Source organism: Solea solea, chromosome 18 (genome assembly GCF_958295425.1).
Source record: "Solea solea chromosome 18, fSolSol10.1, whole genome shotgun sequence".
NCBI lineage: Eukaryota > Metazoa > Chordata > Actinopteri > Pleuronectiformes > Soleidae > Solea > Solea solea.
This window is the reverse complement of record NC_081151.1, coordinates 11,532,213-11,547,627: the sequence shown is the minus strand read 5'-3', so window position 1 is coordinate 11,547,627 and position 15,415 is coordinate 11,532,213. Positions and strand designations below refer to the sequence as shown.

At 39.6% G+C, this 15,415-nt stretch overlaps 1 long non-coding RNA gene across 1 annotated transcript in view; it reads left to right on the top strand.

Moving 5' to 3' along the window:
- Positions 1-3,831: 3,831 nt before the first annotated feature.
- LOC131444286 (uncharacterized) overlaps positions 3,832-15,415 on the top strand; it is a 41,553-nt gene continuing 29,969 nt past the window's right edge. The window contains exons 1-2 of the long non-coding RNA XR_009233710.1: positions 3,832-3,893; positions 6,341-6,454. This is a non-coding gene — a long non-coding RNA (uncharacterized LOC131444286). The remainder of the gene's footprint in view (positions 3,894-6,340; positions 6,455-15,415) is intronic.

Genomic DNA, 15,415 nt, shown 5'->3' with positions numbered 1-15,415 from the left:
ATTTTAAACACAGTGTAAATCAAGTGATCTGAGAGAGAAAGACACTTGTACTCCTCCTCTGGACTCTATTTACAGTCTCACAACTTGCATCGTTTAACAATCACAGGGCAGCGCATGAGAGAGAATGGCACTTTCTATTCAGGAATTGATCCACTCCACCGTCGAAACTTCAGTCAGATGACTTTTCTGATCTTATTGGCCTGTGGCCCAGCAGCACAGGTGTCACCATTAACAATGGCTCTGTTTATTTAGTGTAAAATCTGGACAGTGTGAGTGTGAAACTGAGGACGCTTAATGATACATGAGCCATGGAATGATGATAAATGAGCCATCAGTTATGTGATTTTTTACACCGGTGTTTTTCCTACTGTGACCTGTCCCCATTAGTGGCTTACTAGTTCCACTTTTCCTTCTCCTGCCGTCACAAACGCCTGCTTTGAAAATATTAGGCCCCCTGTTGGTGGGCTTTTTTTCTAATCAGAATGTTTTTTTTTGGTTTTAGTTTTTTTAAATTGAAATGCAGGTTATCCAAATTTAGAGCAGATCGCTCAAACAATCCATTTCAGAGCAGAATAACAAATAGAAAGAATATAAACAACAGAAAAAGAGGGATGGCAGTAGAATTCATTACAAAGTGCTTTAGGGTTTGTGGGATTAAACATATCATAGGAAGATTTTTAGATTGGGTTTCTGATTCATATATTTGGTGGTGTGGATAAGAATGTATAGTTTCCTTAATTATAAAACCAAACAATACAAACTCTATTCGGAACTTTATTTGGAGAGAAGATTGAGATCATTCCAGAAAGTCAAAAGGTATAATCCCCCAAATCAGATGAGTTATTGATTCATTTACACTGTGACAAAAAGAACAGAGAGGGTCAATATCGATTCTACATTTCACCAAATGAACAATAACAGTATAGCATCTGTGCAGTCATTATCGCAATGTTATTTACTGTTTAACAAATAGGGTGAGGAGTTTCTCTGTGACTTTGGAGAAAGGCGAATATTATTATGGGTTAGAACACGTACTGAGGAATCATCTTTTGTCGGTGTTGGCTGTGTTTTTGTTCTTATTCCTGCACATAAGTGTATGAACCTGTCAGTGGTCATATTAAAGAATATCAGAATTTAATTTGGGAAATGGAAGGGATTTATGACTTTTGAATTTGCGAGGACGAGGTTTGCTCTCCGCTTTGTGATTTAGGCTGACAAGACAGGTGGGAGGCTCCGAGTGTCCTGCAAAGTGCCTCGTTCTTCTCTGTCATTTTCTACTGTGTAGGACAAATATCCACGCCGCATTCACCCAGCGTTCTCCGTTGTTCCTCTCCCGGGAGGCCTCGGCTGCATACCAACCATCTCATGTCAGGAGTGCACTTGTCAGACAGAGAATACAGGGAGAAGTGCAGCCATGCAACGAAATACAGTGCACAGTTACTCCGAATGAATGCTTATTTACATGATTTGTTACTCGGTCACTTGACTCATTTATTTTTGTCAACAAACCAAAAAGATTTTAAATTTGATGTTGTTTTTTTTAAGTATTTTCTGCAACACTTCGACTCTCCCTTTATGTACACTAAGTATCTTATAAATACAACTCATCTTAACATAGTAATGATTAATAATCAGTCAACCCTCTAAAAGGGAATATTACCTATAGTACAAGCAGCATTAATCTGAGTGGATTAGTTAAATATATCTCTTAATTCTCTGTTACTGCAGAAATCCAGATGGGAGAAGCTCTAGGTTGATCCCCCCCGGTTAAAAAATTAATCTGAGTCACAGCAGCAGGTTTATAAGCACCATCAAGTGATTTCCCAGCATATTTTGTGGATATTTACTATCATAAGGCAGCCCTGAGGCAGTTTGAACCAAGTAACTATGGAAACGTATATCCCCAGACTAAGGTGGTTGTGGTCTGACTCGTGGTGAGGATCAGCCTCCCCTCAGGCTCAACCAGTGTTTATGATAAGGTGTTTGTACTTGTTTATCCTGAGCCTCTCCGTGAGGGCTCCTCGTAAACATGAGTCATGGATTCTCTGCTTAAACAAATAAGACGTTTTAAGCGGTTGTAGCCTCAGAATAATAGGTGTATTTACAATTTCTTTTTTATAGAAGAATAGAAAACTGCAGCTATTTGAAGCTTCAGTGCAAAAACCTCCATCGCCAACAAAACACAGCAGTTTCTATGACCTACATTTCTCTCTCCCTCACACACAAGTTCGAGCAGCTCTCTTTTAATGTACTAAATATTGACTTCCAGAGAAAGTGATCTGCTACTGATTTTTAAAAGTTGTTGTTTGGTAGTTTTTATTTATTTTATTCTCCAAATCTGGATACATTTAACTTCAGTTGGCTTCGTAGAGTCTTAAGGAAACTCTCTCTCTCTCTGTTCAGTGGCAACAAGTCTCTTAATGCTGTATCACTGAGTAGGTGGGAGGGTTACACATGCTCACAGGGGAGGAGTTTTGTGAGGAGAGGTCATTGTATTCACTCATACCCCCATAAGACATACTGCCATCAGTAAATGACTTTGTTTGTTTGTTTAATTTGTATATTTAATTCTGATTTGATGACAAAAAGTGACTTTATGCCTGAGGGCGACCTTGATACTGTTTCTAAAGTACGTTTTTCCACACAAAAAAACATGTTATTTTGTCTACATGACATTGTACTTATGTGTTTTAGTCACCCATTCATTCACCCTCCATCAAACTACAGACTAGAAGTTCATCCAGTCACCTGTATAGGTTCTATTCATTCAGATTGAAGTTTACACTCCTTTACATGCACCGTTTTGGTTTCAGCAGTAGTAACTTCACTTTGATTGAGAACTCCATTACATTGAACTGTCAGATTTACTGACGTGAAAGTGTAATTTTCTTTGTCCTTTAACCACTAATTAAAACCCCTAGAGAGACATCTTCCTGTCATGATATTGACATCACTTCCTGAGCCATAACTGAGGATGACAGAGGGAGTCGATGTTAGCCCATTAATCGTCAGTTAGACAAGATTAGCCGAGTGAAGAGGAAACAATGTCTTTTTCCAGTGATAGGTGTTGACCAGAAATTGGTGGTTGACCATTGATGAACTGTCAGTGATCCGCTTAAGTTATTATTGTGTGAATGAACATCACACATTTTGTGCATTGAATAATGCATTCGTGAGTGTGTATGAATAATGAATGACATGCATAATTTACTGCTCGGCTAACAACAGTTCAAACTTTCTTTTTTCTTTCTTTTTAAATTTCCAACCAGAACAACAGTTTGTACTTTTAAAGAGGGGAAAAAACTACTCAAGCAGCCTATTTTGTCGTCGCACTTTCTTTCACTGTCACTGCGGGAGAGTTGGACTAAAAACTGCTACTGAAGTTCACTCTGAGAAAAGAAAAAATAAACAAAACAAGTGAGCAGTATGTGAGCTGACCTGAAGACCTGGCCTGACATGACACTGCTGTTATGCAGAAGGTCGGTGTTATCAAAGAGTGAAAGTTTCTTTCCACTCACTGTGGTGCATGTGGATGAGTAACATCCACCACCTTTTACTAACAAGGCAGTTGGTTGAGAGGCTGGTAAAACACTGCAGCCGCTGCACTTGTTTGTATTGTTGCTATGTATGTTACTGTTCTGCCCTGCAGTTTAATAAACAAAAGTTCATTCATTTCTTATAAAAGTAAGTGATAATTCATAGTTCTTAATATCTAAAAGCACTTAAAAGGTTGTTTTTTTTTTAAAGTGTATTTATTTTGAAAGAGTTTTGTGAAAGTCACAATGCATTATGGGAAAGAGATCTCCCAGTCTGCGTTGCTATCAGTGTAATGGTGGACAGGTGCGAGCAGGCTTCACTCCTCACTGTGTCTTCTGCTTCAGAAAGCGTCGGCTGTAAGTAAATAAACTGTTTAGAAGTTAAAGTAACATGGTTGTGGGATTTTTAAGTGCCTTATGTGTGTTGTTAAAGATCGTTTTTAACTTGCTAATCACTGTTGACATGTTAGGTTCGCTCATTGGCTGCCCACTGCACCAGGGGTGTGGGAAGTGGGGTGCTGAGTGTGCTGCAGCACCCCCTACTGACAATGGGTGGAACACACAGTGTTGGTTTGGTTCTTTTTCTACCTTTTTTTTCAGAAATTACATTTCTATTTTTTTTTTTTATCCTGAATGATGATTTGTTTGTCAGGTTATATAACAGCAATATAACAATAACCACCATTAGCTTCCAGCTTGAAGTGTTTAAGGTATGTGATAATTAAGATGATAGTTCATTCAAATTTTAATTAACTTTGCAGCATTTCTGTCATTTTTAATGTGATAAATAAAATAAAATGAAGGCACAACTCTGGTCTTTAACATTTTTTCGCTGTAAATGTTTAGTGCATTGTAAAATTATTAAAATGAACTATGCACTTTGAACATTAGCGTTATCACACTTCCTATTCTAACATGACATCACTGGTATAACGTTACAGCAAACACATAACATAACATCATTTTACCAGCTAACTGTACAATTAGCTTACCGAGACGACTGTCCCTCTGCGTCAGAAATGTAATCAACCACAACGTGCTTCTGAATGGAGGAAACACCATGCAAATATAAGAGCTCCTTCTTTCAACTTTTAGAATAACTTTAACTTGAAGTATAATTTCAAGTATTTCGGATCAAACACACACATTTGTTTTCAATGACTCACATAACTCACACAAATGTTGGGAAAAGAAGAAAAGCCACGTCTATGCAAATTCAAAATATGTCAAATGACCTTGTACCTCCTGCTGATGGTTTTATATAAAGTAAGTGTACAGGGACAGAGGGGGAGAAAACAAAGCTGATGACAGCCTGAATGCTCCAAAACAACCCCCGGACCCCTGATCAGGAGTGTCATCTTGTATCTTGTGTCATCAGTTGTATCTTGATTTGGAGTGACTCATGTTTGTGGCTCATGGCTAATTTCTAATAAGTCAACTTCCTGTTCTGGGTTTGGTTTCTTGCTTCTTTCTTGCTACTCACCTGGTTAGTATTTTACTTTGTCGGTTAATCTCATTTGCCCGGAAGGTGTTCAAGTCATGTTTTCCAGCTCCAGTGTCATTGGTGGATGATCTATTTTTCTCCCATTTTGTTCCTTTCACCCATGTTCTTGTAATGCCACATTGTGTAGTGACCTTGAATAGCTTACCTTATTACCTTTCTACTGAATATAACAAAATGGCTTCTATTAACACATGTATTTAAGTCCATAATTATAAGATATTTGCTGCTGGAAAACAACAATAACAATGATCCCAGATTCCCTGGTTTACACATCTTCCAGTACACTTCATTCAAGAAACCCCCCCCCCCCCCGCTTAGATTGGTTTGCTATTGTGATTCCATTCACAAAACATTTGTGCTGGATCATTGTGGTGAAGAGGGAGCTGAGCTGGAAAGTAAAGCTCTCAATTATGAGTTCTGGTAAAGAATGAGATTACAGTTAAAAGAGGCTGGAATGAGTTGAGAAGCTTGGAGCAGAACTGCTGCTCTTTTGCATTAAAATGAATCACTTTAGGTGCTTTGGGTATCTGATTGGGAGGCCTCCTGGAAGACTTCATTTGGATGTCGTCCTGGCACATCTCACTGGGAGGAGAGGTTTGGGTTATAGAGCCATCACCCACAGCAGGAATTATTTATGATGTCTGGCCTGAGAACTCCTTAAATTTCCTAGGAGGAGCTAGAAAGATTGTCTGTGAAAAGCTATGAGGATGTTGCCTCTGCCTCCTGGATTAGACCAAGAAAATGAATTCAAATTTTCATATACAAGTGTGATAACTGTATGGACCAAAATGTAGATGCCTTGCTTCCTGAAGTAAAAATGATGTTGTATTTGCAGCTTGATCACGGGGACGAAACTTCCCCTCCAATCATTTAAAAATAAATAAATAAAATCACAAACCTGAGGACGTAACAGTACAGGATGAGATACTACAAGTGCACAACTAACTACAGTTGCTGAAGTTTGGTAAAATGCTTATAAAGCCTGGTTCACACCAAATGTGTTTTTATCATTTTGACAAATTTGTGTCAAATCCAGCCATTGACTGTGATCTTCTCCTAACTACTATGTTGTCGTATTTGGTTCTGATCCTCCAGGCCACTGAAATGAGGAGAAAAAAAACACTTTTTGTTTAATAGCTGAACAACAGTGATTCACAAGGATTGTGGCTTTTCTGTGTGGACTTCCCTCCCACAGTCTACAGCTATAGGTTAAATAAACAGAAGAGAATCGAAACAGCCTGTAAGTGTGACTGTGAGTCTGACTGATTGTTTTTCTTCTCTTGTGTCTGCGCTGTAATAGACTGGTGATGTGTTCAGGGTCTCGTCCAGTCTCAGCTGTCAGAACATCCCACCCCAGGAGGATAGGTGGTATAGATGATGGATGAATGGACGATCTTCACATTGAGGGGCGGAGGTGAAGTAAATCCTGTTTTTCGAATATTTTCATGTTAATAACATATTTTCAATATTTAGTGCATATTCTAAAACTGATAAACAGTAAATCTGGTGTTTTTTTGGGCCCAGTAATTCTATCCTCCGGTGTAAAAACATTTTTAGAAAATGTTAGAGTTTTGTCTTTGTTCATATGAAGTGGATTTATGTTTTCTCTTGCTGGGTTTTTATGACACAATACTTTTTTGAATCTTGCACCTAACTAACACAAAAATTAATAAAAACTAAAACTAAGCATTTACAAAAAAAAGAACTAATAAAAATGAGCAAACCTGCTCTAAAAACTAATGAAAAATCCATAAACTATAATAACCTTGGTCAATATCAGAGTCTTTGTTAAGATTTGTATCCAGTGATCTCAGACGTATTCTCATACAAAGATGAGGGTCACAGACATTTTTTGAAGAACCAGGAGAGGGATGAAATAAACGAAACAAACCCTCTTTTGTGACCCAGTTATTTTTAGTTAGACTTCATCCTGCACTTCCATTGAAATATTGCTATTTTACTGTTCTCCATTCACTGGCAAACGCTGCATTTGTACATTGTGAACTCTTGACGGTGAAATATTTGGATTTACCAATTTGCAAAATAATTTCATATGCGCTATGTTAGCACTTATATTCTCCAAGTATTGGCAAAATGAGGCTATGAGGACATTCTGTTGTGTTTTCATGCTTTTACCATGACATCAGCTTCTACTTAGATCATGTGTTTGTGTCACTTTGCATTATTCTTCATATCCTGTTTGATATTGATTTTTTTTTAGACAACTTCACTTCCTGTCGTTTTGCTGCCACCAAGGTTACCTGCTCCACCCTAATTAGTTTCACCTGTCCAGTTAACTCACCTTCCTTTCTGCATTGAGCCTCTGCTCACTCAGTCTTCGCCAGTTTGTCCTGTCTGCATTCAGAAAGCGTCCCAGCACTTAGTATCATGATTTCCTAGTGTATGACCTTCTCTGTGTTTTGAACCTTCCCTTTCTTGATTTATTGCCTGTTTACCAACCTTTTATTGCCACCCTAAAGTGATTATTGCCTCCTACCTCTTGGTGTGGTCTCCTCCATCTGAGTCTTCCTGTCAGTTGTTATCGTTTTGAGGAAATAATGGTATGTTTTAATGCTGTGACACATTTTTATGTTCACTCTATGTCTGTGATTTGCAGAAACGTTCAAGTGCAACATACACTCCCAATGAGTGGGTTGTAGACTTCCATATTATATTCTCATAGTGTCTCAACTTGATTTATTTCCTGTATGTCATCCATCACAAATAATCTGTCCTGTAATGTTGATTGGAATTTATTCTTATGGTTGTAATTGGCTGGAAGTTATTAATCCTAAACATCTTTTCCTGCAGGACAACTGCATCGAAATGGTTTAAAGCAGAACTTTGTGCGATTTTTTTCCCTTATTTAACAGCTACTGGATCATTGTGATGGTTAAATGGATTGTTGCAGGGAAATCGGGGGCAGTATGTGGCCCTGACTTCTCAGGGCCACTGACCCGGAGTCCTCAGAATCTGGAGGTATTTTAAAGTCTTGGGTCTTGCAAGAAACACAAATTGCTTCACTGCACTACACGCACTCTAGCCAGTTACCGGCCATAAGATCAAGGCAGCGATGGCGTTATTTTAGACGTTGAAAAAGAAGCAGAGAAAACAGTTGTTGGATGAAGCGAGGAAGAGGAAACTGACCGAGCGAGGGGCCACACTTGAGCAAACATAGGACCGGCTTTTTTTCAAATGCTGAGAAGCATGCAAAACAGATGCTGCTCGACATGGACATGGCTCCCCGGCTTGTGTTTACCGGCCCTGTTGCACATGGCCAGGGAAGGGAGGGAGGGGACCGTCAGCAGTGCATTTTTAACAACAGTGAGGATAAAGTGGTGGACAATGGATGAATGTCTACAGTGGTGTCATAAAAATATGTACTCTGAAACTGTAAGGGGAGCTCCGTAGATTTAAAAAGTGATCAGACCTCCAAAGTTCTGCTTCAGTAAGGCCTTGTCCACAGGAGGTTATGTTGCTGAGGTTTTCCTCTTCAGGTTGTAAAAAATGATCCTGTCCACATACTCAAAGGTCTCAAAAACATCACCATGAACAAACCAAACACAGTTTCTGAGTCAACAGGTGGCTGTTAACTTCCTGGTTCATAGACAAAGGAAAAAAATGAAAATGAACTCCATGTACTGTATGTGTAAGATTGTTAAAGGTCCAGTCAGCACCAATAACAACATAAGTTTTGCTCCGTTATGACACAATTTTCAGAAACACCAGCCTGTATGTATGGACTGGGCATCAGTGAGCACAATAAAATCAGCACTAATATTAAAAATAATATTGAAAACAACATTCACCTGTTCAACCATTACTACAAAAGAATAAATCCATAATGTTAAACTTCAATAATTGATTTCCTCAGCTGCTGTTCAAACACGAAAGAGCCACAGTAACATATTTACTTGCCGGCTGGCTTCAAATATTATCTTCGTGCTTTCAGTTCCTGTGTAAATATATGGAACAAGGTGATCCACCAGTCTCTGGGTGTGATCACAGTCTCGAAATACCATGGCACCTCTGTCAGAAAAGCGTTGGATGCGGCTCCTCAGGAGTTCCCCCATGAATTTCTATAAGCCCCCGCAAGCTTTGTCCCATTTCAGCTGAGCAAACCACAGGAGATGAAGGGGGCAGAGGCCACTGCTAGATGTGCTTCCACTGCCAATAGGAAATGTCAGCCCCTCTCACAGATGAAGAATAACAAATAGCCTCTTGAGTGTCTTGACAGCCACTGGTGGCTGCGGCAAACTTCCTTCAACCGCTGTCCACAGAGAATTATGCATAACAAGAAGAATCACCGCCTGCTGCTTCCTGGAAAATTTATCTCATCTCGAGCTTGAAGACATTTTGACAGGAGCATGTTACATATTACATCGCATTTCTCAGGTAACACAGTCAGTACGGTCATCAAGAGCCATAAACAGGAAAGGTATGACGTTATTTACCTCCACTCTGAAAGCTGAACCGGGGCTCATTATTTATGTCACAGTGCATCAGCAGAAAGGTGATCTTTTTGTCCTCTATGAAATTCAACATTTTACATTGTTGTCTGTTTATTTCTGTAGCTACAAAAGTCTACTTTCAGCGGCTTACACACACACACACACACAGAGGTTTGTGCGACTAGGACATTGTAATGACTTCCATTCATTTGAACAGCTTGACCAAAGACTTATCCTTAACCTTAACTATAACCAGTTAAAGGTCTGGCATATAACATTATTTAAGAGGGTTACGCTAGTGATTTGGTGTTAAGATAAAACACTGGAGCTTAAAACCATAATTCACATCTTAATCCCTATATTAATCAGAGTCTTCTGCTTCATTAGGACCAGGTTTTGGTCCCCATGAACACCACAGGTCTTGAAAACCTGTGTTTGTATGAGAGACAGCCTTACAGAGGTGTATACACACACATATGTTTGCATAGCATTCAAAGTGAGGCCCCTTGTAGCTTGTACCTTGGGGACTTGAAGTGGCGACCCTCTGGTTACAAGTCAAGTTCCCTTTCCACTTGGCCACAGGCTGCCCGAAATAATAGACATACTGCATTCCCTAACCACTTACTTTAAATTAATCCCAATTCTAAGCCTAAAACCATCCTGAAAAAGTCCTTAATAGATGTGAGGACCATCCAAAATGTCTTTACTCTCCCACAAATTAAATCTCCAGTGACGGCACTTGTCACTTTGAGTCGGACTGACTTGGTGACACAGAAATTAAACAGATTTTAACACCAATTCAAGCCACTTATAGGACTCTTCCTCTCTGTGTTTATCACTTTCATGTCTGCCTTGAAGCAGAATCCCTGAACACTTTGATTTAGGAACACAGAAAAGCAAATGTTAGCTGACATCAATTGATCACCACTAAATAAGATGGGTGGTGGAACCGGAATTTGACCGCTGCACTTTTAAAAGCTTCTATCATTCTGTGAGGGGTGACAGACCGCTACACTACACACACACACTCTCTATCCAGGTACTGGCTATAAGATCGAGGCAGCGATAGCTTTTTTTTTTTAATGCAGAACAGATGTCGACTGGCACGGACATGGCTCCGCGGCTTGTGTTCACCAGCTCCGTTTAGAAGAAATGCACATGGCCAGGAAAAGGTGAAGGAATGGAGCTGTGAGTTTGTACGACAGTGAGCAGCAGACAATGGATGGATGTTTGTGGTGGTGTCGTAAATACATGTGCTCTGAAACTGTAGGGGGAGCTCTGTAGAGTTAAATTGAAAAAGCGACCAGACTTTCAAAGTTCCATTTTTAGGCATAACATTTTCTTTATTAAGTACATTTGTTCAAGTGCTTGTTAACACAAATCTTTAATCCACCAGTCACATGGCAACAACTCAATGAGTGTAGGTATGTAGATTTGGTCAAAACAAGCTACTGAATTTCAAACTGAGCATCAGAAAAGGAAATAAAGGTGATTAGAGTGACTTTGAATGTAATGAGTGAGTATTTCAGGAACTGCTGATATACTGATATTTTCAAGAGCAACCATAGTTGACAGAATGACCTGTAGCCCAGTTGTCTGGGTGTCTGGTCTAGAATGGGCTGCAGCAGCAGAAGACCACACTGGTTGTCACTCCTGACACTTCACTCTGTGCTGTACCTAATAAAGTGGTCAGTTGGCAAATCTCAAAACGTTTTTTTTTTTTTATCACGGTCACAGTGAGTTACTGTTTATAAATTTCACAGTTAGGACTGTTCTTATAGTACAATAATAGGTGAGAGTCCATGAATGTGTATAAGTGTCAGTTTAAATGAAAGGCATCTGTGGCTGTATATCAGTGATGTAGAAAAATGCAAACAAAAATAAATAATAATAATCCTTGATTCTATCATCAGAAGTGATTAAATCACCACCTGTACAATACAAAAATAAATGAATCACAAAAGGAATGATAAGAAAGAGGTGTCATGTCAGCATTTGTATACTTTGACTTACTCCCACAGTTCACACATATGATCCTCAAAGAATCAGAGGTGTAGATAATGGATGTCATGAACTCTGACCCCTGGACTTCTTCAGTTTGGTATACACTTCTGTTTTTTTGTTTGTTTGTTGGATCTTCTGTTGTTCTGTTTGCTGTTTTACTTTTAATGTGACATTCCTTTTTGTCTTTGCTCTTTAATTAACTTCAGTCTTGGTCCTGTTTTTTCTCCTTTCCTGTGATTGTTGGCCCTGCCCTGATGTCTTTCACCTGTCTTCCATTATCCCTGCCTCCCACTCGCATTGAGTCTCTGTGCTCCCAGTCTCCTTTGTCGGATTGTCGGATTAGTTTGGTGTTGCTCTCAGTTTAATGTCCTGCTCAGTGTTTTGTTCTGCTCGCATTGTCCCAGCCTTTTCTCCTGGATTTTGCTCCACCTTGTCCAACCTTCAAATAAGTTATTTTATTTGTCCCTTTAAAGTCCCTTTTACCCGTATTGTGATTTGTTTTTTCCATCATACTGATGAATGTAGATAAGTTGGCTTCAAATGCATTTATAGGTGACCAGAATTTGCATTTAATTGAAACCCAACAGTGTATAAAATGTTGTATTTTTTTTATTTTGAGATCCGTGCAATATGATGTGGCGGTTAAACTACAGCACCCAAGGCAACTGCCTGCAAATAAAAACCAACTGCCATATTCAGAAGGTCAAGTTGCACAGTGACCAGAATAAAAAGATTCTTAGCACATGCTGCTCGAGGACACCTCCAGCGATGTGCACATGGGTCCACGAGTGTGTATGAAAGTGCAGTGTGTGTGTGTGTGTGTGTGTATATTATTTTTTGAGGGGGAGAGTGTCTCTTGCTCATCAAGGACAAAGACTGATTATTGCTGCGCGCTGCATGATTTTGAGTGTCAGTGCCTCACACTAATGCCAATATCAACTCATTTTACCAAGCATGGTTGGAATGTACAAGTCAAGCAAGACAGTGGACACCACTGTGTGTTCGGGAAGCTGAGGTTTTTGCCTGATGGTGGCGTTAGAGGAGAAGATTCATGATCACTAACAAACGTGTTCGTTTATTTTAAATGATTAAACTGTGCGTGCATCTGTGAGTGAGTGACAGATGGTGGTGTCATTTTGTCATACATATTAAGGGGAATGACAGATCCCATTCCCATCACTTTGTAAGACCAATGGAAGAACAACTTTGAGTGTAAAATGATCAAAGTGTGGAGCTGAAGTGGCTCAACATCAACATCTGCACTAATGATAGTTATTTGTTTAATATCAGATTATTTCTACGACGCATCGTTTATATCTGCAGCTCTTTGGTGTCCCATATTTTAGTTAGTAGTTCAGATTTTTCAGGGTGAGGTTACATGAGGTATGTCCACATAGTCATCACAAATTGAAATTGTACTAAATTGCCCACATTGGATTTCATATTTATTTGTCATTTATATGTGACACAAATTTAGTAAACAAGGCAGCCGTAGCCGAGCAACACTTGTGTCCCTGCTAAAATCACTGATTTTCTGCATGGACTTTGGTGCAGGAGAGTAAGTGGCTACAGTTTTCAGCCAGAAGTATGTCTTTCTGTCCAGCAGAAATGTGGCTAATTTGTAAGAAGGAGTATTAGGGCCAGCCAAAAAAAAAAAAAAATCTGACACAAGGGGAAAAACCAGGCAAAAAAAACAAAACTGCAGAGGCTTGACCACGTACCACAACAAAGCGACAAGCGACTGACGGCTCCATGTCAGCGTCTCAGACGCCGCGTCAGTCTGAGCTCCACACTGACAGGATCAAGCAACTTGATCAGTTGCCTTATTGTATCTTGTGATACAACATACCCTCTCTGGATCGCACGCAGGTGCAACCATCGGTACCCCTGCATCTGCCCCGTTCCAGCTATTTCATTTTGTATGAATGCGGCCACCTCCTCCAAGTTTGTAGGGTTTATCCTCCTGAAGAAACCAAGTTTCCGACCCAGTCTCTTCAGCGTCCTAATACTGCCAAAAGAGAGAGAATTTCCTTATTATTATAGCCGATTCTGAAGTACCGCTTAATCGACGCGTCTGTAGAGGCAGCCATGGCCATCGACTACAGTACTTTGATATTTTCTAAATTAATTTATTTTTATGCCTGACTTTTTTCCCTTTGCCATCAGACTCTCCAATGTGTGCCCTTGTTGAATTGTGTGCTTTGTTCACCTTTTTTCATCTCTTTTTTCCTCTTCAAGATGTTCTGTCAGTTTACTCTATTTTCTAGTCATGGTTGGCGAAGGGGGAATGAAAAGTTTCTTCATGAACTTAGACAAAATGCATAGACAATGAGAGGGGGGAACTTTCCTGAACAACTGACAGGCAGTCAGAGAGCCAGGCCCACCCCTGGGCCATCACCTGGCCATGAATGGTTAAACACAACCAAGAGCAAATTGCTTTACAAGCAGTAAGTGGAGGCAGAGCGGATATTTTACTTATATATCTTATGCAGTGCTCTCTCTGTACAGTGATGCTTTTACCAAACAAGTCATTTTTTGTTTTTTAATCAAAGTTTCCATCTACATCTTTATGCTCTCTCTGCCTGATTTTACAGTTTACGGATACGGATTATATGCTTCAGTGTCTTATCCTTTTAAAAACCCAGCTGGGGACAAGAACTGCAAATTAGCTGCAGCTAGGCATCCTGTAAAGTTGGTTAAATTTGATCAAGACGCAACCCTGCTTATGTGTCAGGGTTAATTAAAAAATGAATCCGTTTTCATCCAACTTTTGATAAAGTTTTTTTTAAAAACATCTGTGAGCTGTCAAACGAGTTCATGTCAGTCAGATCTCACAGACGCATATGCAAGAGCGTCATTTACAGGATTCATGTTGTAAAATGAGTCGGCTTGTGACATTAAAGTCGCCGTTCTCACAGCGGTGCAGCTAACATTAGCTTAATGACGTAGCTAGCTGCAGCTGTTTAAACCTGCCAGTGACAGTTTTATTCCATTAAATGGTTGGTGGCTATAGACATAAACAGCCTGCTTTTGTCTGTAACATCTGACATAATGGGATGATCTCCAAGCGGCAGTGCGTGACTTTTGGTGATACCTCTTTGTTTGTTTGTTCATGATGTTATTCTGTTTGTTCTTTGAGAACAGAAGCAGTGTAAACATAGGCCATATAAACCTGAAGCCGACACATAATTGAGAATATATTGAATAGCCACCAGGGGGCGACTCTGTCTGTTGCTAAAAGAACTGAGGGTAAACATTTTCCTGATCAATCTCTAGTTTCAGCTCTTCTTCAATAGAGCATGATGTGAATTTTGTACATTTTTGGTCCCATTTTATAGGAAAGTAGATGATAAAACAGGGCATATATGAGTAGACACCAGTGTGACAGCTTGTACCATCCAGACGTCAGTGAATTTCCAGTTTTAAGAATTCTCATAGCAGCGGTCAAATTATGACTCCCAAGGCTTCTTAACTTAACCCTTTAAAACCTCAGCCCCCTTCTTCTGCTTATTTTAACCATAAAAGGGTCAGAAAATGTCCTGTGACTAAGTGTTTTTGCCCAGTTTTCCAGAATAACTTTCAATGTCTGGATATCACAATATCAATCAAAGTGGCACAGATTCTTGCCGTTTCTTGTTTTAGGGGACTGGCAACATTACAAGTATGACTCCGACCAATCATCGTTCAGGAGTTGTCAATCATGGCTACCAAAGCGTTATACGCGACGCTCGTGGTCTTGTGCTTGTGTCCCTTACAGAGACGTCAAAGAGTCTGTTGACTGTTATCCTACCGGTCAACTCCCAGGAGCATGTCAGAGGAGATTAGATCAGACGAGGCAGGAAAATAGAAAAAAAATGATTTTCATTGGTCGCCAAATCTCTGCTCTTCAACTATGTTACACTACACTTCATTGTTCATAC